Below are 11,442 nucleotides of genomic sequence, written 5' to 3'. Positions count from 1 at the left end.
GGGGCTCCGTGGTCCTCGGGCTTTGCCCAAGGGGATGAGGAGTGTTAATGCGGCCTCGGGAACCTCGTGTTCTTGTCAACCCCCAGTGATAAGTGTTCCCAGATGAATAGCTACAGCTCTGCTTAAAGCCAGATCGATAGTTTTTGCTCACTTTTTTTGGTCCCGTTCCCTGAAGCGGAGGCGTTCAGCGATCGCTCCTGCAGACGTATTGCACGAGGAGCAGTTCTGCATGGAAATGAGCTTCCCCGGGAGAGCAAACCTCCGGGTGATGGCTCACGCCTTGGACCGTGCCGTTATGGATGGCGACGGGCTGATGGCAGGGACTGTGAATAATTACTGACCTCATTCAGCAACTGCTGTAATTAGAAACGTTTCTTTCAGGGGGCTCGACCAGGGACCAAAGGAGAGTGTAGCACATGCTCAGAGGACCCAAACCTTAAATGCCCAGATCTCAAGGCTCAGCACCACCCTGGGGAGCAGCCGGCCGGGATTGCTCCCCGCTGCTCCCACCAGGGAATTTGGCAGGAGCCAAATTCCTACTTCTGGGTAGCAAGGAGGGCTCCTGCAGGCTCGGTTTCCTCCAGGCAAGAGCGATGCCAGCTGGAGACCATTGTCACAGGATAATGGGTCCCCTGCTGACGCATCAGCACCGGGGTGAAGCTGAGCCGCTGGTTTCCCACGTAGGAGACGCTCACATCTTGAGGCAGAGCCCCTTGTCTAATGACACTAAATGATTGATGCCGCAGATGCAATCATTGGCTTCGCTGGACGTTGCAGGAGCTGCAGTGACACGCAGGAAAACCCATTACGGAGCTGCTCCATCCTCATCAGCTCGCTCACGCCGCAGGATGCTCGTCTGAGCAGGCAGCAGCCCCTCATCTATAAAACAGCTCCTCATCCAAAATGCATCTTGGCTCAGTACCAGGAGGGTCCCTGACTGGCTGGGCTTTATTTTAGCTTTTGAAATGTTTTTTCCTGTCTGCATCTCTTCTTTTCGCAGGGCGACAAGTCGGAAGGTTTTGCAAGACGATGGGAATTCCCAAATGGTGGTTGCATGGGGGGGACTGCTCCTTGTGCAGAGGCGCTGCACGAAACAAGGCCGTAACAGCTCTCCTGCCCCAGGGGAGCAAAAAGCCCTCTGAAAGTAGTTTCTGCTATCTAAATATTGACAGATTTATTTTTGTTTTTCCTGACCAGGTGGGCTTAAATGCTGGGTGTCACGGGGGCAAGGTGCTCCGCTCCTCCCAGGGCTCACCTCTGGGGATGCTGCCCTCAGTCCTACAAAAGAGCTCCACGGGGGCTCTCCTTCCCCAGCGCCCTCTCTGCAGGGAAAATGTCAGCAAAGGGAAGGAGGAAGGAGGCCAGGACACCTTCCACCTAAAACCACGAACCCAAGCCTTGCCAGATGCTGCCCAGCCTTTTCCCAGCCCACCACAGCCTTACGGGGTCTGGCGGGCGCTGACATCCCACGTGCTGTGAAAAAAACCTCAGGATCTGGTACATTTCCATCCAGAGTTCCCGGAATTGCCTTTTTTTATTTCCAGTAAACACAAAGTGTATTTTTAGTAGGAAAGAAAGCTCACGCTGCTGTCAGCACAGCGCTGGGCTCCTGTTGATACAAGCTAACTGGGGAATCGTGTTCACGCTGCAGTCGGCCAAACTTTTTGCAGTGCCACTTGAAGGGATCAATGAGCCTGGCACATCCTCACCATCAGATTTTGCTGGTGATATCCAAGCTTGTGCTAAATTAGGCTAATCCCTGGCTTTCAGAAGCAGATGTAAGCTCTGCCACTGGCATGCTCCGAGCGCCGAGGGACTAAATGCTCCCAAAATGTGGATTTTGCAGTGCTTGTTTTGATTGAGTGGTTCCATTGCAGGGAGCCACCTCTCTGGGGACTTGTGGTGTTTCTCCTCCTCCTGGCAACTCCCAGACTTGTGGTTGAGAGTGAAGTGCCAGGTGCCTTGGGAAGATGAGACCATGTTCTTCCCCTCCAGCTGTCTTGGTGGGACCAACACCTGGTTGCATGTGCTCATGGACAGCAAGTAGCACCTCTCCTTGAAGGCAGGTGGTACTCAGAGCACCAGAAAGTCATCACACCTCGCTTCCTGGGTGTAAAAGAGATCAAAACACAGCCCACGTTAATTGTGCTGCCCTGGACATCAGCATCCCTGCAGTGCCAGTGGAGGGAGCTCCAGCAGATGACACAGAAGCGAGGACGGGGAGCTGGGGCATGCAGCTGGGCTGGCTGCTCCTCAGAGCTGTGTGACACCTCTGTCTGCAGGAAATTTTGTCCAAAAGGGAAAGGAGAGAAGAGAGGCCTTGGTAACTGCAAACTGAGGTCAAATCTGACAAATAGCTCTAGTCCGAAACACGAGGGGAAACCTCTCTGAAAGTGGCAGGACATCTGTTGACATTTCTATAAGTGTTCCCATTTGACCTTCTCTTATGATACTTCAGGATTTCCTGGCTTTAGGGCAACATTTTCTTCCTTTAAAATGACATCTGCTCTTTTTTTCCATTTTAAAGGCCCCTGTGAAGCACAGAACTCCAGTAACCCCAACACAATGCTTGGCTTGGGCTGCGCAAAAAGCATGGGAGGATACAAAAGTTCCTCCTTCCTTCACTCTTCCCAGACCACATCAACCCCTGATTTCTGCTTAATCGGCTCAAACCTTCTCTCTCTGCTTGTGCTTAGTTTAAGGAGTCTCCCATTTCCCCACATTTAACCATATTTTGATTTTTCCTGGCCAACGTGAGCCTGAGCAGGGCACGGCGCCGCAGCACAGGGAGGAGGTAGGAGCTGATACACTGATGATGATGCACTTTTCTCCTGGTAACATCGTCCAACAAGCCAACTGAGTGGAAGATTAGAAACAATAAAATGAAATAAATAAAAAATCACCTGCTTGCTTGCAGGGGCCCCGGTTGAAAGCTGGGATTGGAGAAGGCAGCCCTCCCGCTCCTCCCCTGCCCTCCTTCCTGCATGCTGCTGCAAACCGTGGTGCCAGATACTCCCCGAGGAGCTGGCCCCTTCCCTCACCCAGCTCTGTCTGCATGCTCGGAAGAAAGTCCTGATTTTAGCAGGATGTAAGCGATATCACAGCACGTTAGAGAAATATTGGCTTGCAATGGCTCCAACGCTGTCAAAGCTCTGGGAAAGATACGGCCACCGCAGGTGGGGTTACCCGGTGTTCGTTGAAGTTATTAAATCTGAGAAAATATCTGCTGGGCGGCGAGTCCCCTCGTGGGGAGATAGGGATTTGTGAAGTGCTTGCGGGCTGAAAGTCCAAGAGCTGCTTCTGCTTCTGTGGGAGATAAGCAGGTACAGGAGATAACCGGGTACCCGTGGGAGCCGTCTCCATCAGCCCCACCGGGAGAGGTGCAGGGGGCTGAGCACGGCCCCTGCCGAGGGCAGCAGGACAAGGTGGCTCTGTGCAGCTCAGAAAGGAGGGCTTGGGGTGGGAATTGGCAGCGGAGAAGGGACAGGAGGTGCCGAAATGCTCCAGGAGCCGAGCTGGACAGGGGCTCTGCATCGCTCCCCGGCAGCGCTGGGGGAGCCGTAAACGCCACCGGCGCCATCCGCAGTGTCTGATTTATGAACCCTGCGCCCCTCCTGCACAGCGCCGTCCTTCCTGCTCACAGCATCATCCCAGGCAGCAGTTCAGGTCCCTTGCTGCATCCCCCACACGCTGTCTGGCCGCTGGGATGAAGCAGAGGTGCTCCAGCAGGTACCCAGACCGACCTGCCTCCTCCCCAGCGAGGACGAGCACTAATTGCTGCTGGCATGGAAGCGTTTGTTAGTTATTACACTGGCGAAATCCTAAAAGTCACGAGCAACACCTTGCAACAGCGATGCGACGGGAGCTGCAGTGCAGGCAGGAGCTACCTGGGAGCTGCTGCAGAGGCAGGGCTGTGCCCTCTATTTCCTCCAGGCCAGCATGCAGAGAGGGACTTTAGATATATATATATATTTTATCTGCAGTCTGCAAGATGTTAGGTCTTGAAAAAACCCAGGCAGGTGGCAATGGCTGCGAGATTCAGGTTAAAGAGAGAAGGTTTCTAACACCCATGGAGGAAGCAAGGCATGTTCCCAAGGCGGCAGCCCCTCCGCCCAGACAGTCTGTGCCCCGTTCCCAGAAATACGGGATGAGAAATCCCGTGTCCTGCCCGCCTGCACGGCAGGACTCTGGGTGGAGGTGGATCTGATGGGGGGGATTCACAGGAAAACTCCTGCACCTGGCAGAGCTGGGAGCCTGCAAGGAGCCTGCCGCGACCTGGGGGTGGGAGCGGGAGGTTATTTATTTATTTATCGCTTTCTTCCTTCCCACAAACCCCAAAATAAAGCACCCGAAACAAGCTGCGGGCGCAGATCAAGGCCAGCGCAGGCTCTCGGCACCTCCGAGGGGGCGCAGCAGCAGGGGCAGGCAGCGGGTTTGGAGGCAGAGCAGCCTGGCGGGGCTGGCATTTTGCCTCCCGCTTCCTTCGGCGCAGGACGCAAAGGTCACCGCGCCTGCTGCCTCTTTGTGTGCCCACCCCGCTGCCCGCTGCCCGCTGGGATGAAGGCCTGCGGGCGGGCTTTCATCTCCAAGCACTTCAAGCCAAAGCCTCCGGTGTCTCCTCCGGGCTGCAAAGCTGGGGGAAGGAGCTGCCAGGAGCACTCCTACAGCAGGTCTCAGCATCCCGAAGCTCCCGTCGGCTCCCCCGGCAGGTAGGTAGCGGGGTCCCCAGGACGTTCCCAGCCCCTTCCCACATCCCCTCAGACGTTTCTGGAGCTGTGGCAATCCCACAAGCTGGAGCACTTGATGCTGGGCTTGTGCTGTGCGTCCTCATGCCAAAGCTCAGTGACATTTCAACACTCATCTAAGCATGCCCTGGATGCATCGTCAGCTTTTTGTAGGGGAATTGTCGCCAGCTACAAGGCTCTGCCCCACAAGGTGATGCTGCAGCTGGGAGGCAGGAGGAGCTGCCCCGGGGCTGTAAGCCTCGTGCCACTCGTCAGGGATGCTCGGGTACAGCTGAAGCCATCCAGGAGCCTGCTCACAGAGTCAGAATAAACACCTCAAGGCAGGCAGAAGAGATTTAAACCCTTGGCAGATGGGGATGGCTGGAGCTCCAGAGGATTTGGGTACTGTGCCGTTCCTCTCCCCACTGCAGCCCCAGACACCACGCAGTGCTCAGCCCCGTTTTCAGAAGCTGTTTGGGCTCCCACATCCACGGCCAGCAGCCCCACAAGTGCCAGGCACTTGGCTCACAGGCAGGAGCCTGCCTGAGAAGGGGAACCCGTGTCTCTCGGAGGGGGGCTCCTCTCTTTCTGGGGAGTCTCAAGACCACTGCAAATAGAGGGCTAGGGCAAGGTGAGGGCGCACACACACAAATTTTGGCGATGTTATGCCTCTCTCAAAAGCCCAACCCCTTCAGGAACCCCAAAATTTCTTGCAGCCCCCCAGCTTTTGCTGAGGATGAGGTTTCCAAGCATGACACCTCGTGCCTTGGAGGGACAAGAGGAGCAGGGACGTGCCAGCAGACCCCAGCCGGGGCGATGACCAGGCAGGGAGACCCCTGTGACCCGTGGTGACAAGGGGACAGGAGGGGCAGCGTGCTTGCCTGCCTTTCTCCGTAGCTCTCCGGTAGCTCCTGTCCTTCCTATTGTCCTTCCTGGCCTAGAAAGGTTGGAAATAATAGCAAAAATAAAAATAAATAAATAAATTTCAGGAGCTCAGAAGACGTGCAGCAAGCAGCAGAAACACTGACATGCTTTTCCTGGGGGTGCACTGAAGATTTTAAGGAGCCTTGGGAGCTACTTTTAGGGGGAGAAGAGTGGTTTTAGCCTTTTCTTTCCAACCTCGGACTGTCCCTGCTCCAGCCACCGCTGCACAGACCTGCCATCTGCTGGGCTGGCGTCGGTGCGAGCTCGCAGCAGGGCTCTGCGCTGAAAAATACACTGCTCTTGTCCTGGTGGTACACAGAGATGGGTGGTGGGTGGTTTGGGGAGCCTAAAAATTCACCTTTCTACAGAAATAGCCTCTGTGTGCCTGCAGCTAGGTCACCCTCCTCCTTCAGAAGCCCTGAGGATGTGCCTTTCCCTCGATATGCCCAGATAATTTCATCGGACCTGGTGGCAGCAAACATCGAGTCCTGGATGAACTCCCCCTGGTGCGTCCCTGCGGCCGCGGGGCAGCTTTGCTGGGCAGCTCTCGCTCCTCTGCTGGAGGCAGGGGCCTGCTGCCTGTAAAACAGCTCATTTAATGCACATCCCTGGGCTGTGATCGCCCTGGGGAGGACTTGATCCCTGGCAAACACCCCCAGAGCTGGAACCAGAGCGGTGTGGAAGCTCGTTTGTGTGTTAAACACCCGCTGAAGCACCCGGCGGCTCTGGAGATGCGTTGGGTAGGTGGGAGCTCGGTGCTCTGAAGGTGGTGCAGGACCCCCCTTGGTCGGTGTCTGTGTATAAGGGGCTGCCCCAGACCTCCCCAAACCCAGGCTGGGGGCTCCCTTGTGCGGTGCCCCCCCCCCCCAGCACCGCAGCCTGCTGCAGGAGGGGTGAGCAGAGCCCGGCAGCACCTTGCCCATATTTCACAGCCACCCGTGTCCTCCCCCAAATGCCACCCACCTTCGAGGAGGCTTTAATTGATTCCTTCCCCAGCCCCTGCTTCGTTCCTTGCTCATGAGCGTTATTAATTGCCGCCCGCCCTCCCTGTGGGTATGATCCAGCGAGGACAGCTGTGCCCTTCACTCCGTGGCAGCGCTCATGAATCTTCTTCAAGGAGGAACGGGAAAGCCCTGGAGGACCATGAGCCCAAATTGAGCTTCGAAGAAAAGTTCAGGATGTTTGGCAAAACCTCCTCTAGCCTTGGAGTAACCTTAAAGGGGCCGGATTGTCTTCTCCACTGCTCTTCCAGCAAATCCGTGAGAGCTCTGGAGAGCTCAGTCAGCTCCGAAGGGCTTGCCCAGCGGGCTTGGTTTTCAATTTATGCTTCAGATCTAATGACGGGGCTATTTTTCAAAAGGGACACCCCAGCCTCCTTAGGAGCAATGCAATTGCTGGTACAACCTGCTCACACCTCCTGACGAGCCCTGTCCCCGCTGATGGATGGTGTTAATTACAGGAGCAGCCCAGGGGAAGGGTCCTCCAAGCACTCAGCAGCCCTCTGGGTGACAATATAAGCGTTTCTTGCCAAAAAGCTGAAGCCATCAGCATCAGGAAAAGGTGTCCTCAGAAGCTGTAGCAGCAGCGTGCTGCCTTTTTGGCAAATTCCTGCTTGATGGCAGCATCAGGGTGTTTCCTAGGGCAGCTCTGAGGCTCTGTGAGGACTCTACAGGTGCCTGACGATGGGGTGGGACAGGCTAGAAATCTGTCTTCTGCCTAAAGCCACAGCTTTAAAAAATCTTAGCCATCTGCCTGGCTAGGAAACCCCGAAATGAAGAGTTTAGGGTGGCAGCACCTCGCTTGGAGGAGATCTCACAGCAGACTTCCTCAGTTTTGAAGCTGCTCCTCAAAGCTGAGCTCCAGCAGCAGGTGTAGCTTAGAAAGCCAGCAAACCTGCTTTTTACTTGCATTGCAGGAAAGCAAGCCCTGCCCCCAGCTGGTCACAAGGAATCGCAGCTTCCCACCTGGCCCACAGGCCCCAAATGGGCAGCTTCTCGCCCCGTTTGAGGTGTCTGCCCAGCCTCCTCACCCTGCCTTGCCTGTCCCTTGCCTTGGGTGGGTGCAGCTGCGGTCCCCAGGGTGCCCCAGCCCCTGCGGGAAGGACCCACGGACACACAGGACCCCCAGACACGAGTGTTGCTCTGCAGGTTGTGTCTGGAAGTAGCCAGGCAATAGGGTCAAGGCCTTTTTTCTTTTTTTCCTGGCCCTCCTGGGGGCATACACGTAACAAGGGATGGGAGGGCTGGACTTGGAGCATCCTGGTCCTGGAGGATGCTGTCTCCCCTTCTCCTGGCTGGGGGACCAGAAAGGGCTGTGGGACACAAGCTGCAGAAGGATAAGTGGGGATATGTAAAATGAGGCTTTCCCTGGGTGTTTTGCAGAGGGCTGAGTCGGTGCCCCCTGCCCCAGCAGGGCTGGTGTCCCGCTAGGTGGCACAGCAGGACAGGCAGGGCCACCAGCTCCTCCCCAGGGCTGCCTCCGAGCCCTGGGAGCTGCAAACCCACCCCAGCTGCAAGGAGAAGACCCCAAAACCTTGGCACAAAGGCCTGACTCTGCCAGGAGCCTGAGCAAACCTGGCGGAGCGGGCTGGTGTTGTCTATCTTCCAGGAGATGCTTTAAATGGGAGCTTCAGGCATCGCTTGAGCTTCATCTTCCTCCCCTCCTGGGGTTGTTGCACCAATAACTCTGACATCTCTCCTAAAGAATCTGTGGGATCTGCGGGGCTGAGTGCCCCTGGGCACGGTGTGGTACCTGGAGAAGATGGGACACTTCGTACCTGCTGGCTTCAGCCTGCTACTGGTTTTCTTGCCACGGCCTCAGCCAAAAGCAGGGCTCTGCTGCCCCAAGTGCATCAGTGGCTGGAGGAGCTGAGGGGGATGAGTCTGGGGAAGGAGCCGAGGTGAAGGTCCAGCTGCTTTCACCCTAGGCCGACTGGAGATGGGGCAGGTGGCATCTGGAGCCCTGGTGTGGGAAGACAAAATCGAAAAGTTCACTGGTGCGACGAGTTGTGAGACCTCTGCACTGGCCCATGCGAGGTGGTGGCCGGTGGGAGGTGGTGGGAGCTTCGTTGGGCCAGCAGGGATATTTCACCCAAATCTCACCCAGTTCGTTGCACACAGCCACGTTTCTCTCCAAACAGCCCACGCCAGCAGCTTGAGGTCAAGGTTTTCTTCAAAGCAGAGGCAGCTCTGGAGAAAGGTGGCTTGGGAAGCAGGGATGGTGCGACCCTGCTGGTGCCCGAGCCAGGGGAACCATCGGAAAGCCCTGGCAGGGTTTTGGGATGAGCCAAAAAGCAAACGGACTTGACATCAGTGCTGGGAGACGATTCTCCTGCTCCGGGGCCCCTCCACTTCCCGCGGCCCCAGGTAGTGCTTGGGTCTCCTTGGTGAAGGATTAGGGGATTAGAGGGTTCAGGTGAGCACTGGGCACACGATTGGGTTTCTCCCCGAGCGGTACCGTTTGTGGGAAACCGTCCCACTGCCGGCATGTGCCCAGGAAGGGAGGAGCAGGAGGGGAAGCTCTGTCCCACCACAATGGGCACTGGGATGCTCAGGGTGAGGGCCAGCAGCTGTCCTGGCCCTAAAGAGCTCGTAGGGTTTCCCACCACCTCGGCTCAGCTCTCGTGGTCGGCTGCTGTCCCCCGGTGTCTCCATGCTGGTCCTGCAGCTCATGAGTTGCCTGAGCATTGCCTCCCATCAGATCCACCTGCTTCATGGGGTCTGCATCCCTCACAAGGCTTTCAGGGCTGCTTTCATCCTTCTGCATCCCATCACTGCTCTCTTCTGTCCTTGCCAAAGTCCCTGGATGCTTGCCTTGCTCTTCTGCTCCCCAGGCTTTTCCCAAAGTGGTTTTAGGGCTGGCTGCATGTTTCCCACCAGAACCTTCCCTTTGGGGTTCAGACTGCCCAGTCTCCTTGGACCACCCCACTGGTCCATAAAGCCACCAACACTACTACTAGTAGTTGTAAGGAGCCCGCTGCTTGGAGATACTCAGCATGAAGCCAGGTGATGCCCACTGCCAGGCACTCTGGGATCCAAGGAAATGTGTGCGTGGGGATGTTTCCTCCCTGGCTCCATTCCCTGTGTGATATCTGGACGGCCAAGGGGGCAGGGAGTGGGACAAGGGGGCTGTCCTGGTGGAGGTGGGCCGGGGTGGGAGATAGATGACATGGTGGAGCTAGGAAGTGGTGGGAGATAGGTTGTGGGCGCACAGGTGGAAGGAGAAAACACCTGGAAAAGGAGGATTTCTCCCAAAATTACCTCTCCTCCCACAGGGACAAGCCAGCCCTGCAGGGAGCAGGGGATGGGGACCCCTGTGGCCAGGGGACCCCAAGGTGTCCCCATCGCTGGGCTCTGGGGCTGTATGGGGCTCAGCAGCCGGCGGTGGCCAGGGCTTTTCCAGCTTGCTGCCGGCAGCGCTGTTTGCCTGCCGTTATTTAAGCATTCATCTTGTTCAAGCACCACTTCAGGGCAGGCTGCCGGCTGCCCCAGCGCTGCAGGGCTGGCCGTATCTTGCCAAAAAGCAACAAGAGCCTTCCTCCTCCCCTCCCTCACTTTCCCCAGGGCCTCTATTACCCCAAATAAACACTCACTTTGGGTAATAGTTAACTTTAATGGCTCGGTCCTGGCTTCGGCTACACGATAGGGCACCACGGGGAGCCTTGAGGGGTTTATAGTCCTCGGGACGGAGGAGATAAGGGAGGCTGGAAGGGAAGCGCTCGTGGCTGCTGTCACGGCGTCGTTCCCACCGGCGGAGGGGCAGCCACGGGCCTCTCTCCACCTCCGGCTCCAAATTTTAGCCCTCCTTGGTTGCTCTCCTTCCAGCCCTTGCATTTTACAGGAGACGGGAGGCTGCCGAGGCCTCCACAGGGCTGACCCCAGGCTGTGTGAGCACCAGCCCAGCCCCGGGGGCCTGGCAGGGAGCAGGCAGGCCCCTCCATGCCCCACCGGGAGCCGCTTCTCTGCCGAGCTGCAGAGATACCTGACCAACCCGCCCGGCAGCTCTGTCTCCCTGAATTGTGTTTTCCCGAGTCAATGGATAACTTTACAGCCCCCGGAGAAGAAAACATCAAACAGCACAACCTTGGGCAGACAGCTATCGGCGGCGGGGCAGACGGGCCGCGTTAGTCACCGCGGGTGGGGGGACGCCGATAAAGTTCAACACCAATCCCACCCTGAAAGTCACTGCCATGGCCACCGGCGAAGCTCGGCCTTGTGGCCTGGGACACCTCTGTGGGCCTCCATCTTCTCCAGATCCCCGCCACCCGGCCCATCTCCACCGAGCCCACCCCACCACCCGTCTCATTGCCTCCCTGTCACATCCCAGCATTGCTTCCTACACCAGGGCAAGACACCCTGGGCACCCATGGGTGCTCCCCAGGGTGTGGCGGCCCAGCACACAAAGCTGGGCCCCCTCCTCAGGTTTTTGTCTCCCCCCACCTCCTCCTTCCCTCCCTGTCCTTGACCAGCCGCGATCTTGGCATTCCTGCGGCTTTACAGCCCCATAACCGCGCTGGGACAGGCAGCGGGATCCAGGCAGGGTTTTACAGCCCCATTGCTTCATCGCAGGAGCACAAACAAGGCCAGGACGGCACCGGCGGCGGGGGGAGGCTGCAGCAGTGAAAGTCATGGGGGGGCAAAGGGGTCCGAAGGCCAGGAGAGGGGCTTTTGGCAGGGTGAGGCCCTTGTGCACTGTCTTGAAGGCTGATTGGGAAGAGCCCGAGTTGAGCTGTGGACCAGAGGATATTTTTTTTTTTTTAATCGCTGCTTTCTCCTCTGTGTTTCCAGGACCCTTC

General features: G+C 57.2%; 1 long non-coding RNA gene across 1 annotated transcript; it reads right to left on the bottom strand.

Moving 5' to 3' along the window:
* Positions 1-3,481: 3,481 nt before the first annotated feature.
* LOC113843524 (uncharacterized) lies at positions 3,482-7,622 on the bottom strand. The gene is made up of 2 exons (XR_005268135.2): positions 6,612-7,622; positions 3,482-5,661 (listed from the first exon to the last, which is right to left on the bottom strand). It is a non-coding gene; the product is annotated as an uncharacterized lncRNA (long non-coding RNA).
* Between the last annotated feature and the right edge of the window lie 3,820 nt (positions 7,623-11,442).

This window comes from Anas platyrhynchos, chromosome 10 (genome assembly GCF_047663525.1).
Source record: "Anas platyrhynchos isolate ZD024472 breed Pekin duck chromosome 10, IASCAAS_PekinDuck_T2T, whole genome shotgun sequence".
NCBI lineage: Eukaryota > Metazoa > Chordata > Aves > Anseriformes > Anatidae > Anas > Anas platyrhynchos.
The sequence above is the reverse complement of the archived record's forward strand: the minus strand, read 5'-3'. Positions and strand labels throughout refer to the sequence as shown.